This window comes from Megascapheus bottae, chromosome 29 (assembly GCF_031878675.1).
Source record: "Megascapheus bottae isolate mThoBot1 chromosome 29, mThoBot2.hap1, whole genome shotgun sequence".
NCBI lineage: Eukaryota > Metazoa > Chordata > Mammalia > Rodentia > Geomyidae > Megascapheus > Megascapheus bottae.
The window spans coordinates 5,619,665-5,632,601 of record NC_143537.1 but is presented as its reverse complement, the minus strand read 5'-3'; the positions used below and the strand labels follow the sequence as shown (position 1 = coordinate 5,632,601).

Below are 12,937 nucleotides of genomic sequence, written 5' to 3'. Positions count from 1 at the left end.
TTAATAGTCAAGCTGGAGTATGACAGAGAAGGGTTCAGAGAAGGGTTTTGGTAAACATTGAGTTCTCAAGCAATTGTTATGAGAGTCATTCAGGCATTATTAGAATTCAGACTCTAGGAATTTGCCCAGATCTATTATTCTGAATCCAATAGTAGGAGCCTAGAATTTTTCTCTTGGAAGATTCCCAGGGTACATATTAAAAATTGAGATCTATTGACTTAGTAACAAGAGATCCTGATTTGAAATGAGAAAGTCTGGGTTTGAATCTAGTATCTGTGCCACTTGTTGCCTGTAATACCTTGGGTGAACAGTTCCTTCAGCCTCAGCTGTCTTAGCAGTAAAGGGAGGCAAGTAATTCCTCCAAGGGTGATGAGAATATACAAGTGCACGGACAGGTATTTAATTATCTGTTTTATAAGAAATATTCAGTAACTGTTGCTAGTCTGCATACCTCAGGCTATAATAAACAGACTTAAGAAAACCAAAAAGGAGCAGATAAACACAAGGTTTTCTTGATTTGCCCCTCAGAAAAGATGGCAGAGTGGCACATGGATGTAGTTAAGATCAGAAACTCTGGAGTGAGAGTGCCTGAATCAGATTCTGCCTCTTTCATTGTTCAGCAATATAGCCTTCTACTGCTTTGCATATCACTTTTCTCACCTGAAAAACAGAGAAAACAGAGTTAATAATGATTGATTTAGAGCACTCCCTTCCTCCACCCCCCAACTTTTTGCCTGTCTGACTCTGTCTGTCATAACTCTCTCTGTAATGAATAAGGTAATGCAAAAGACAGTTGTACTTACTTGCTAGTTTTATTATGATCATTTCTCCTTTTCCAATTACTTTAATGCTTTTTCCTTGTTATTTATTCCTACATAGCCTCCCTCTTGAAATACCCTTTACTGGCTTCTGACCTTGTTATTAAATAAAAACATTAGATTCCAGCAGAGCTCCTCCTGCTCCTAGCTTTCAACTTGAGCTGTATCCCCTAAGCGGGCTCCAGGAAAGGAGGTAGCAGAGGCATGCTTGTTTTGTGCTACGGGTCCCTGGTTCTTGTACTGACAGCTTACATACTTGGAGAAATGTCTGTAACTCTTAAGTTGACATTCATAAAGTGTCAAAGCCCTAAGCCTATATCCTTCTTAGCAGAGCTCCAGGAAACCTTAGGGCCCAATGTATTAAGCAAATGAAGGAAAGGCTGCCATTTTGAGGATGTTTGTCATGCTGATGCAAGGAGCTCTCTGCTGCTCCTTGCTGAATCTGTATAGGTGTTGAACACTTAAGGACCCATTCCATGCAACTTTTCAAGGGAAAAAGGAAAAATAATTCTAGCAGGCCACACAAAGAGAAAATAATGAGAGGGAAAACGGCTGTAAGCTGGTTGTGCTGCAAAAGTACCTACAAGAGTTTGAAGAAATGTTTAGATCTGAACTACATGTCCAGCCTTCTCTTCCTCATCTGTCCAATTAAAAGAAGGTTTTAAATGCTGCTTTTCAAATTGGTAATTGAAGATTCTGAGATTCCAGGCTCCGTTAGGCAGTCTCCCCTCTGAATTTCCAGCCGTGGGGGGACAGCATGGTGACATCTGCAGTTGAAAAAAGGCCATGTTGTTGAGCAGTTGGCAAATCCAAGCAATTCTCGCCTTTCTGGAATGAGTGCAGGGTTGCATATTAATTTATAATTACTCATAAAGTAGACAGCGAAGGCTTTTCTTTTGTCAACACTGGGACATACAAATGAGGTAATATTGAATGGGCAATGAATATTTCATTTCCACCTTGCATCATGGTGCCAATCATCTTAAATGAGACTAGATTAATATCAGAAGTGAATCACACGTGGTGGGGTATTGAAGTCTGGGCCCCCCAGACTCGCTCTGTCTTGGCCTCAATTTGTCTGCTGAATCCTATTATTGACTATGCAAGAGCTGAGCAGAGCCCACAGTCTGTCTCTAGTTTATGCTGGGTGTGAACTTCAGCATATTAAAGTGATCTTTGGTTCTGGCAATATGGAAGAGCCAACTTGTACAAAAGCTAGATGAAAAATACAAATAGGATTAAAATAAAAACCTTTGGCGTAAAAGAAAGAAAAGTCTCCAGGTGCAAAAAAGAAAGCAAAATCAAAGCAGGACAGTATTTTAGCAAAATTTCTGACCCAGTTATGAGCTGTAGGAGCTGAAGGTTGGAGAATTTGATAACCACAAGTGTATGTGACATGTGGCCTCAAGCCCTAAGTAGAAAGAGAAATAGAACTATGCTTCAGCATAAAGTCATGAGTCTTAAAAAGGTATATTGTCCCAGGAGTGATATTCACAAAAAAATATATTTAAATACAGGAAAGAAGCAGGAAAACTTGCTCCCTGTCTAGGACTTTGGTTAAAAAGAAGGGAAAAAAATGTCCAAGAAATTGAGACCCCAGGCCTGTGCTCTATCTGGATGTGATATCCACATGTTAACTACTGATAAGTTAGCATAAACTGGTCAGGCCTGGAATTCTTAGGTTATAATAGATACGACTGCAAACCTGAATTGTTGGGGGTATTTTCCAAATGCTCAAATGACTAATACAAGGGAATTCAATACTGAGAGAAAGAGTTAGCACACCAAAGAGTCATTAGCACCTTAAGAATCTAAAATAATAGAAGTTATCTTTAAGAGACTATAAAATAAAGATATTTGATATTCTTTTTTTTTTTTTTTGCCAGTCGTGGGGCTTGAACTCAGGGCGTAAGCACTGTCCTTGGACTTTTCTGAAGGCTAGAGCTTTACCACTTGAGCCACAGCACCACTTTCAGCTTTTTTCTATGTATGTGGTACTGAGGAATCGAACCTGGGTCTTCGTGCATGCTCAGCAAGCACTCTACCACTAGGCCAAACTCCTAGCCTGGATATTTGATATTCTTAAAGATCCAAGAGAGGAATAATATAATAAAAGAACCAGCAATTTGAAAGAAATACATGAACAGCATCCACACATAGGTTGACCAATTGTAATTTTCTCAGAATTGAGAACTGTTTCTTACGAGACAAGCTTTTCAAAACTAAGTAGGCACCAGGCACGGTGGCTCACGCCTGTAATACTAGCAACTCAAGAGGCTGAGATCTGAGGATCTCAGCTCAAAGCCTGCCCGGACACTAAAGTCCATGAGACTCATCTCCACTAGAAAACCGGAAGTTGTGCTGTGGTTCCAGGGGTAGGGCAGTAGCCTTGAGCTGAAGAGTTTAGGGACAGTGCCCAGGCCAAGAATCTAAGCCCCACAACCAGAAAAAAAAAAAAAGTAGGGAAAGTCTTGGGCAAAGAAGGACTATGGATGGGTCATCCTCCTTCAAAGGAGTGATTAAAGAGATTGCACCTAAAGGAAGTATTGATAAACATTGGTTCGGGGTCTTATAAGAAAGAGTGTAGAATTCTTTATCTAACACCAGTAGGGTGCCATTACCACAGCTAAGTATGAAAGATCAAGAAAAGGATGTGCATACTAAAACCCAGAGAGGTGAGCACTGTGGATTGTGCTTCCCAATGGGGTCTTTAGTTAAGTTCATTCCCTTTGTACCTCTCCTCCAAATGCCCTTAGAGCCTCCCAGTGGCTAACCTCCATGGAAAGCCTGAGGACATTGGCCTAGTTCTTGTAGCTCAGCTCAGACAGGGATGCAGAAGGGTGCAGAATGAAAGGCAAATGAGAAGTAACCAGAACAAATACACAATAAAATTGGTCATTTGCCTGCCTACACGTGAAACTTCCAAGTTAAAGCAGGTTGTAGAAGACCAGCTTTAGGAGAGAACACACAGGGTAAGGGTTAGTAGATCAGAGTCCTGGCAGCACTCCCATGTTTCACAGTCAGTGTGACCACCAGAAAGTCTCCTTTTTTATATCAGACTTCTTACCTGTTTAACGAAGAATGTACTTCATGCTAGAACCACAAACATCTGCAGGATCATGGATCTGATCTCCTGAATGTGCGTTGGCCAAAGAAATGTTTTAACATAAATCAGAATCTCTCCACAGCACTGAAAGTCACATGGATAATCTGGATTTCTAGATTGCTTTTTGATCCCATGAAGCAGCAATTGCCTAAGAGTCCATCTGAGCAGGGTCTTCATACCCAGTTCTGCAGGATCTGGAGTCCACTCCTATCATCTGTATTACTTGCTGGCTCCCTGAGGGAATCAGAATTTTCAACCTATGAATGAGCTCTTTCACCTTTACCAATTTGTGAAATTTAAGGCATGAACATTGCTGTATCTTTTTCTGGAACATCGGCTTTTTGAGTCTTCTCAGGAAGATGTGTTGTGAAGTTGGCAGATGATTATTTTTGCATATCTTCCTTTACATCACAAACACAGCATATACGAGGTTTGGTGAAACATATGGTTTTCCATGTGTATAAATGCACTTCGTTGATTAAAAAAAAAAAACTTTTCCTAAGTTCTCTAAGAGCCCTGTAGAATAAACACAGGCTGCCATTTGGAAAACAGTTCTAAGGAGGAACCCAAGCAGGGGGTGGGGAAAGCAAAAGGCTCTGAAAAGCTGCTAGGTGACTACATTGTGGGAAGAGGTTTCCACAGCTCCTGGAGTCCACAGCTCTTTTTCCCTTCTGCACGGTATGCAATGAGCATGAATGTGAAGCATCCCCTGGTGGGACTGACTCCTCTCTTTGAACAATGCAGCAGAGGAGGGGGTAAAAAGATGTATTCAACCAAACTGTAACAGGCCTTCACTAGAAATAAGAGTAAACATTTTATGGGTTGATGGCCCCTGCCTTGTACAATCATCTGCCAATAGCCGTGGCAAAAAGGTGACAGTAGAAAAAGGAGTCTTTTCCAGGCTTGGAGAAAGATCAATCTGCAAAGGAGCTTTCTCTGAAGATCAGCCCTGCTTAAGAGATGTTAAAAGGGAGCTTGCCAAACTGGAGAAGCTTGAAGGAGGAATAGCAATTGCACTAACTTTCCCTAAGGGACCAAAAAACTGGAGCTTGCCAGCCAGCATTTCCTTTGAAGACCAGAGAGTAGGGGAGACTAAAGGGGTGACCTGCTTCTCCCCGAGGCACTTTCCCCACTAGCCCATCCCTCCCTGCTTACCCTGTAACCTGTATCAGATACTCACCCAGGAACAAGAGTTCAGCCAAAGGATTAACGTGTTGAAAGAAGCTCTTAGCTTGGTTTCTAGAATAAACAAAGATTATGGTGTTGAATATAAATCACTAAGTATTAATTTTCTTCCAGATAAGTTTGGCACTAATCACCCTGCTTTCCAGGAAAGGTAAATGGGCTTTGAGCATCATAGACTCAATCTCTGATGCTGACAGAATCATTAAGAAACAATGTGGGTCTGGGTGGCTTCTCCTCTCTTTCTGGAGCCTCTTTTATCGCTTACTGATCACCATTTCTTTGGCTTCCTGCACACACTTGGCATTTCTTGTTAGCTTTGTGAACCTGCCTCACTTCCCTCAGCCCTACCAGGGCTGACTTCTCTGTCCTCTATTCTCTGTCCTCTGTCACTGAGGTTCCTTCATGAGTCAGGTGTAAGATAGTGTTCAGACTGGGACACTTGAGAGTTAAAGTTATTAATAGCTGTCTATGTTTGTTTGAACTGCTATGACAAAAGAACAGAGTGGATGATTTATAAATAACAGAACTTGGACAGTGGAAGTGAGATCAAGGCATTGGTAGATTTGGTGTCTGATGAGGACTTGCATAGAAGGCACCTCTTTGGGGTATCCTTAAGTGGTGGAAAAACCCAGTTGCCCCGGTCTTCTTTTCTGATCCCTTTCAGGAATGCTCCATCTTCATGACCTCATCTCTTTCTAGAAAGCACTACTTCCTAGCAGCCTCTCCTTGGAGGTTAGCATTTCAACATGTTTTTTTTTTTTTTGTGGAGGGATATAAGCATTCAAAGCACACTGATAATTATACTTCTATGACATTTTGCCTGCTCCAGAAAAAGAATGAACTAGGCCATAAAAGAGCAAGACATGTTAATAAGGGCTATGAATGAAATAAATGAGGAGCTGGCATTTATCGGAGACATGAAGAATGACCACATGGGGAGGGGACTGGCACCATTGTCCAGGCAAAGGGACAACGCATGCGAAGACATTGATGGCAATGATGAGTTTAAGCTCCTAGAAGAAACGGGGTGTCTGGGGGAGGGGAAGGGAAGGACAATGTGGAGCAAGATAAATTGGAGCAATAGAGGGGTCTTGAAGACCTCTGTAGAGTCTGGGTTTTATTCTTAAGTGCAGTGACAATTCTTTGAAGCTTGTAAGATTTTCGTATACCGAAGCAGGCAGTGCTTCCATGCTGATCTATCAGAATTTAACACATGTATGAGCTCTATACAATCTAGGATCTTCCCATCTCTCCTGAGAGTTACCCCACGTATTCTTCCAGTTAGTTTCCAACTCCTCCAGGCTATTGCTCTTCTGGTTTCCATTAGTGTTTTGCCTGTTTTCAGTTTTATACAAATAACATCATATATGGTGTATTGCTTTATATCTAGATTTGACAGTGTATAATGGTTTTTAGGATTCCTATCATCTGTGATTTCTTTCGTATGGTTGAGAAATGCTCTGTTGTATAAGTTTGACCCAAGTGGCTTTTTTTCATTTTTTTTTGAAGGACTTCCTCATTCTGCCCTATTCTGGGTTAGTACAAATAAAACTGCTATAAACATCTCTATATAAGTACATTTGAGGACATATTCTTTTAGAGTAAATGACTCAGAGTGGAATTGTTGGGTATAGAATAGGTATGCTTGGAATTAATTTTATTGAGGTGTGGTTTAAGTAAGTCCTCTGATGAGCTTGACAAATATATATCAAGGGTAAGCATAGATAGGATCATAGCATAGAACTTTCACATCGGTCCCAAAATTCCTTCTTGCCATCTTATAGCAAAAGACTTTCCCTTGACACTCACTGCCCTACTTTCTAGACCAGATTTTTCTTTGTCTCGATATTCAAATAGGAACAAAATTATATGTCCTATGGTAGTCATTTACATCTCAATGTCCAAAGTGAAATTATAACTAAAGCCACCCCCCCCCAAAAAAACCTGCCAGTGTGGCTCAGGTAGAAGAGTTGTCTATCAAGTGCAAAGCTCTGAGTTCACACCCCAGTTAATCAGAAACAAACAAAATAACTTGACTGGATGAAGGCACACCTAGAAAATTTGTAAAACACACTGCTGGATATGTCTGTGAGGATGCTTCTGGAGATGAGTGATCCCAGGGTCTGGAAACTGAGTGGAAAAGAATGTAAGTGGCATTGTCCTGTAGGTTGGGGGCCTAGTGGGAAAGGAAAAGGCCTCCTAAGAAGCTCATGCATGCACTCTTGGCCCACTGAAGTGTGTCCAAGACTCTAGATTCTTCACCTTTGAATACAGACTTGTACCAGTGACTCCCCGTGGCATTCAGATCTTCAGCTCAGATGGAGCCTGCCTCATTTTCCTCTCTTGTGCTGAGCTTTCTTGCTTATAGACTGAGAAACTAACACTTTCTCTTGCTCTGCAGCCTGTCAATGTCATGGTAGGACTATTCAGCCTCTGACTGGATAAGCCATTCTAATAAATCTCCCCTCATAATTACATATATTTTATTGGTTTTGTGCCCCTGGAGAACGCTGACTAATCCAGTCACTGAGTGCTGGCCTATGTCTGGAACACTCATCTAGACAGTTGATACCCCTAGCCCTCAATTCCTGCTTGCCCAAAGCCTCATGGTCAGCCAGAAGCAAGGGCTTAGGGTCTTCTCATCTTTCCTACCGCTTGCACACAGCATTGTGCTTGTGGCCTTTTTTGATGCTCAGGAATAGTTCACAGCATCCCTAGGCACTTTTGGGACATCTTAGGCTGCAGGTTTTCCTGTTGAGCTCTTCGGTTGGTCTGTTCTGTTTTTCAACTTTTATCTACTACCTCAGATGGCTATGAATTAAGCAGTTACCTGTAACTATTTTTGACAAATGACCCTCCGGGGAAGCTGAGTCATACAGTGACTCAGGTCACATAAGTACACTCTCATGATTGTAGTCAACTACAGTTAGTTCTTGGGAAATGGAGTTAGAAAGGAGCTCCAAACCCATTTTATCCCTTCCGGTGGCTGCCAGTAAGCTGTTAGTGGTCGTGATAATTTTATTTTCCCTGTTAGTTTCTGAGGATGTTGTATGTGAAGCTGGAGAGCAGTGACAGCAAATTAAAACACTGCATAGCCCTTTGTTTTTAGTAAGATTCGACAGCGTTTCTTGTTTATTTTGTAGGTGGTACTGAGGATTGAACCCAGAGCCTCATACCTGAGAGGGAAGCACTCTTACCACTCCAGCCACACTTCTAGCCCCTTTCTGCAATGCTTATTTTTTGAGGTAGGATCTTGCTTTATGCTAGGACAGGGATGGGCTGGGGTGACCCCAACTTGTGTGCGCCGAGGGTGCTGCACCACTGAATCTATCACGCTTCCTCATAGCTGCTGAGATCACACACACACACACACACACACACACACACACACACACACACACACACACACACAGGTCTGAGAGGTCTCTTCCTACTTTGGCCTGGGAACTGTGATTCCCGGACTCCACCTCCCAAATGGCTAGTGGTATAGGCACGAGTCATTGTGCTGGGCTCAGCTGTTTTTCTTAAATAAATACTTTCATTGCCACATGACTTTGGTTAGTTCCTAGAATTCAAAAACAGTTGGTGCTGACTTTTTTAAAGCACATTTTATCATTGCTTTTAAAAAGAAGAGTATTTTCAGGATGCTTACTCTGCCATTTTCCTCCTTTGGTTTTACTTTGCATTTCCCATATTCTTGATTTCTGATATCTAGAAACTACTGACTCATAGATTTCCACCTCTCAAGTAAGGTCTTTTTTGTCTGTATCCAAAACTTATATAACCTGAACCAGGCTGTCTCTGAGTTCAAATATAACCCACTGACATCTCTCCCTAAGCTCTCTCCCTTCTTTCACTCCTTGTTTTGATGATGAATGCCATACCTATCCAACCTCCCATGTCAGATACCTGACAGTCCCTGTAGACGTCTCTGGATGATTTCATGAGCCTTCCTCTAGTGTGAAATGGTGCTTTATTACTTACATACATCTGAACTGGATTTTCTGTGACTTGTGGCTAAAAGCACCCTGCTTTGCCATGAAGTTTAAGAATGTGGAGTAATGGTACTGTTTGCATTCCTTTTTTCTTTCTTTTCTTTTGTCCCCTGTTGTCACTGCTTTTGATTTCTGTGCCCTTTGTCTTTTATATAAGTTTATCTGATTTGGGGAAGAGAAGGGAATTACAGGGTGAAGCAGTGCATCAGTGATACTCACTAGATACAGGGTTGTAAAGGAACTTTACTACTGTGGGGAAGGGAGATGCGAGGAGGAAAACAGAGAAAATGAGATGTGGGTAACACTTTTGAAAAATAAATGTACTCTGGAGCCGGGAGTTTAGCCTAGTGGTAGAGTGTTTGCCTAGCATGCACAAGGACCCGGGTTCGATTCTTCGGTACCACATACATAGAAAAAAAGCCAGAAGTGGTGCTGAGGCTCAAGTGGTAGAGCTCTAGCCTTGAGAAAGTCCAAGGACAGCGCTCAAGCCCTGAGCTCAAGCCCAGGACTGGCAATAAATAAATAAATAAACAAACAAACAAATAAATACATGTACTCATTACCTTACTTGTGTAACTGTAACCCCTCTGCATATCACCTTTACAATAAAATTTTTAAGAAAAGAATGTGGATAATGGCCTTGACTTCTGAGGAGCTAGGGGAAGTATTAGACTTCATTGTCTCATTTGTCTGATAGGGCTGCTGCTTGCCTTACCTTGTGTGTCGCTGCTCATCTTTCCATTGTGATTGTTCTGGGTGTCCATGTGGTCTGGAACTTTAAAAATTATTAAGAGCAGGAGCAAACATCATATTTTTTCTGTAGTTGTACAACCTTTTACATAACCCACACACTTTTGCCAATTATTGACACCCCCCACACATACTCTCTTTCTCCCACCCACACAGATTCTTTCAAAACAAATGACCTAAAAGCTATCTCCATTTGGAAATAATAATTAGTATCCTCTTCCCTTGCTTCCTCTTGAATGTAGAGGGAATTACCAGATGAATAAGTAGGAACACAGTGGCCAAATGGCCCTGTTGCTCCCGGAGAACTACTTGGAGACCAGCCTGGCATGGAAATGACCAGATGTTTGAAGCTGAGCTGCTGGTGAGCGAAATAAATAAGTTAGCTGTCACACTTTCCATCTGCACAGACGCTTTCTGCATTGCAAAACTACTGGTGTCCACAGTCTCACGTGGCAGCGATTGATCTCTTAACCCCCTCCTAAACTTGGAGTTGGAAAGCTCTGGAAGGCTGATGAGGACTTGTGTGGGTGTATGAGCGCTAATGCCCATCTGTTACAAGGGTCTGAACAGTTACAGAGGCTGAACTCAGGTCTCAGGCTTGGTCTACAGGTGCTTTTGGCCTCACAAAGTGGCCAGGAAAAGGGGAATGACCAGGTCAGGGCAATAAGGAAGCAAGTAGAGAGCTCTATTAAGCATTGAGCATCTTAAGACAAGCAAAGAAAGACAGTGGTTCAATTGTGATGTGGGATTAAAAAAAATGGACTGGTCTTGCAGGTTACTTGAGAATGAGAGCAAGGCTCCATTTCTCTGTTCTCTCTCTCCTTTGATGATTTTCTGAGTATCCTAATACAACAACATCATGGTGAAACATTTAAGAAATGGAGAAACATATATGATTATAAAACTACCTGTACAGGTATCTCTCAGTATTTCTGTATCTATCTGTGCAAGTTTCTTCCCATTATTACATGATCATTTATTCAGCCAACAACATTTCCACCAATATTAGAAATGTACTCTGCATGTATTAGGCACAATATTGTGAACACAGTCATGATTAATAATAGGCATGTTCCTTTACCTCATGAAACTTGCTTCTAACAGGAGAAAGTTATAGACACACAACTTCACCAAGAGTTTTTTAATTTAAAATGTGACCAGCTCTACTGCGAGCAATTACTAAACCTTTGGAATAATATAATGTTTTAATCTAGATTGGGAAGATCAAGTGATGACAAGGAGGAGGAGGAGGAGGAGGAGGAGAAGAGGAGGAGGAGGAGGAGGAGGAGAAGAAGAGGAAGTAGAACAGGAAGAGGAGGAAGAGGGGCTATGAAGTCAGGCTCAGTGGCACATCCCCTTAACACCAACCATGTAAGGAGTGGAGATTAGGAGCATCATAGGTAGACGCCAACCTGGACAAAAAGTTACTGAGATTTCATCTCAGTAAACAGAGTGAATTGGATGACTCATGTAGGCAGGATATGGAATGGAAGAGAAAGTTCCCAGTGAAGGGAACAGCTTGTCTCAGGTTCTGCTGACTGGGGCAGGGTGGGGGGGACAGCTTTGTGAAGCTGAAGAGGAAAACAGACATCAGATCTGCAGGATAAGTGTCAATAAACTACACCCCGGGAGTCTCATCAGGCACCTCCCCCCTGCCCTCCAACCTGGCTTGTAAATAAAGTTTTACTGATACAGAATCATGTTCAATTCACTCACATAATATCTATGATTGTTTACACACTTTTTTTTTTTGCCAGTCCTGGGCTTGAGCTCAGGGCCTGACTACTGTCCTTGGACTTTCTCAAGGCTAGAGTTCTACCACTTGAGCCTCAGCACCACTTCTGGCTTTTTTCTATGTATGTGGTACTGAGGAATTGAACCGGGGTCTTTGTGCATGCTAGGCAAGCACTCTACCACTAGGTCAAACTCCCAGCCCTTGTTTACACACTTTATGGCAGAGATGTGTGGATGTTATAGAAACCATAAGGTTCACAAAACTTACCTGGCCCCTTGCAGAAAAGTTTGGGCATCCTTGCCACAGGCTTTTATGATTGGGCACACAATGTCATTATTTTGTCACAGGTACAATGAGAAGGCTTTGAGAGGAACATAGTCATACTTCCTTGAGAAGAATTATGACTTAGTAGTAGGGAGAGATTAGAAAGGAGGACCCTGGATGGAATTAGGTGTGTAAGAGTGTCAAGAGAATAGAGCTGGGGATGTGGGCTTGGAGAAACATGGAAGTATTTGAGCTCTCATGAGGCTTCGTATGGGGTAAGAATTGGTTAGTGATTGGGTGGGAAAGGAAGGAGAAAGATGCTGTCCAGGAACACCTTTCCAACTTCTCAGTTGGGGGATGGGGGAGTGGAGTACTTGGAAAGAGAGCTTTTTTATGTCTGCCTAGTTTGCCAGGGTGCGTTAATAACTCATTTCTTATTATTGGATACCTAGGTTGTTTCAATTTCTTCTGAAAACTGCGTATTACTTGTTTTTGCATATCTAGAACACAATTCTAGGAGCCAAATGGTTGGATAGAAGTATGGAAGTTCTTTGATTCAGGTTGCTGAATTGCCTTTAGAATGCATTTCCAATTTGTGCATCTACAGTAGGTGTAGTATATGTCGCTATGGCCAGTTTTGGTTCAACAGGCATGGGATGACCCTATATTGAATGTCAGAATCTGCCCTGTGTCTTTTTTCTTTTCAATTTTAATCCCTATCATTTTCAGCTCAGGATGCTACCACTTGAAAGGTTTTCCATGTTTGAAGAGATTTTTGTGTGTGTATATTTCTGGCCTATACATTGACCTTTTCTGGTAACTAAAGAACATTTTATAAAATTGTGGTTAACATCTAAGGAGTGCTGGCATGTGCGCCATTCTAATTCTACCTCTCCTTCCTCTCCTTGGTGTGAGCAAGAGTCGCATGATCTCCCTAAAATATGTTAGCTGGCATTCTGAGCTGGCATCTCCTCTGCCGCTAGAGAGGTTTTTGTTTTATGGCGGACGTCAGTCTCTTGCCACTCTCAACAGCCTTTGCTCTAGCTGAGTAAGTTTCAGTTGCCATCCAGTAGCAGCCAAACTA

General features: G+C 41.9%; 1 long non-coding RNA gene across 1 annotated transcript; it reads right to left on the bottom strand.

Annotated features, from left to right (window-relative positions):
- Positions 1 to 394: 394 nt before the first annotated feature.
- Positions 395 to 9,887, bottom strand: LOC150044569 (uncharacterized). Its single transcript, XR_016533117.1, has 5 exons — positions 9,820 to 9,887; positions 5,105 to 5,163; positions 3,886 to 4,158; positions 1,403 to 1,585; positions 395 to 660 (listed from the first exon to the last, which is right to left on the bottom strand). It is a non-coding gene; the product is annotated as an uncharacterized LOC150044569 (long non-coding RNA).
- Between the last annotated feature and the right edge of the window lie 3,050 nt (positions 9,888 to 12,937).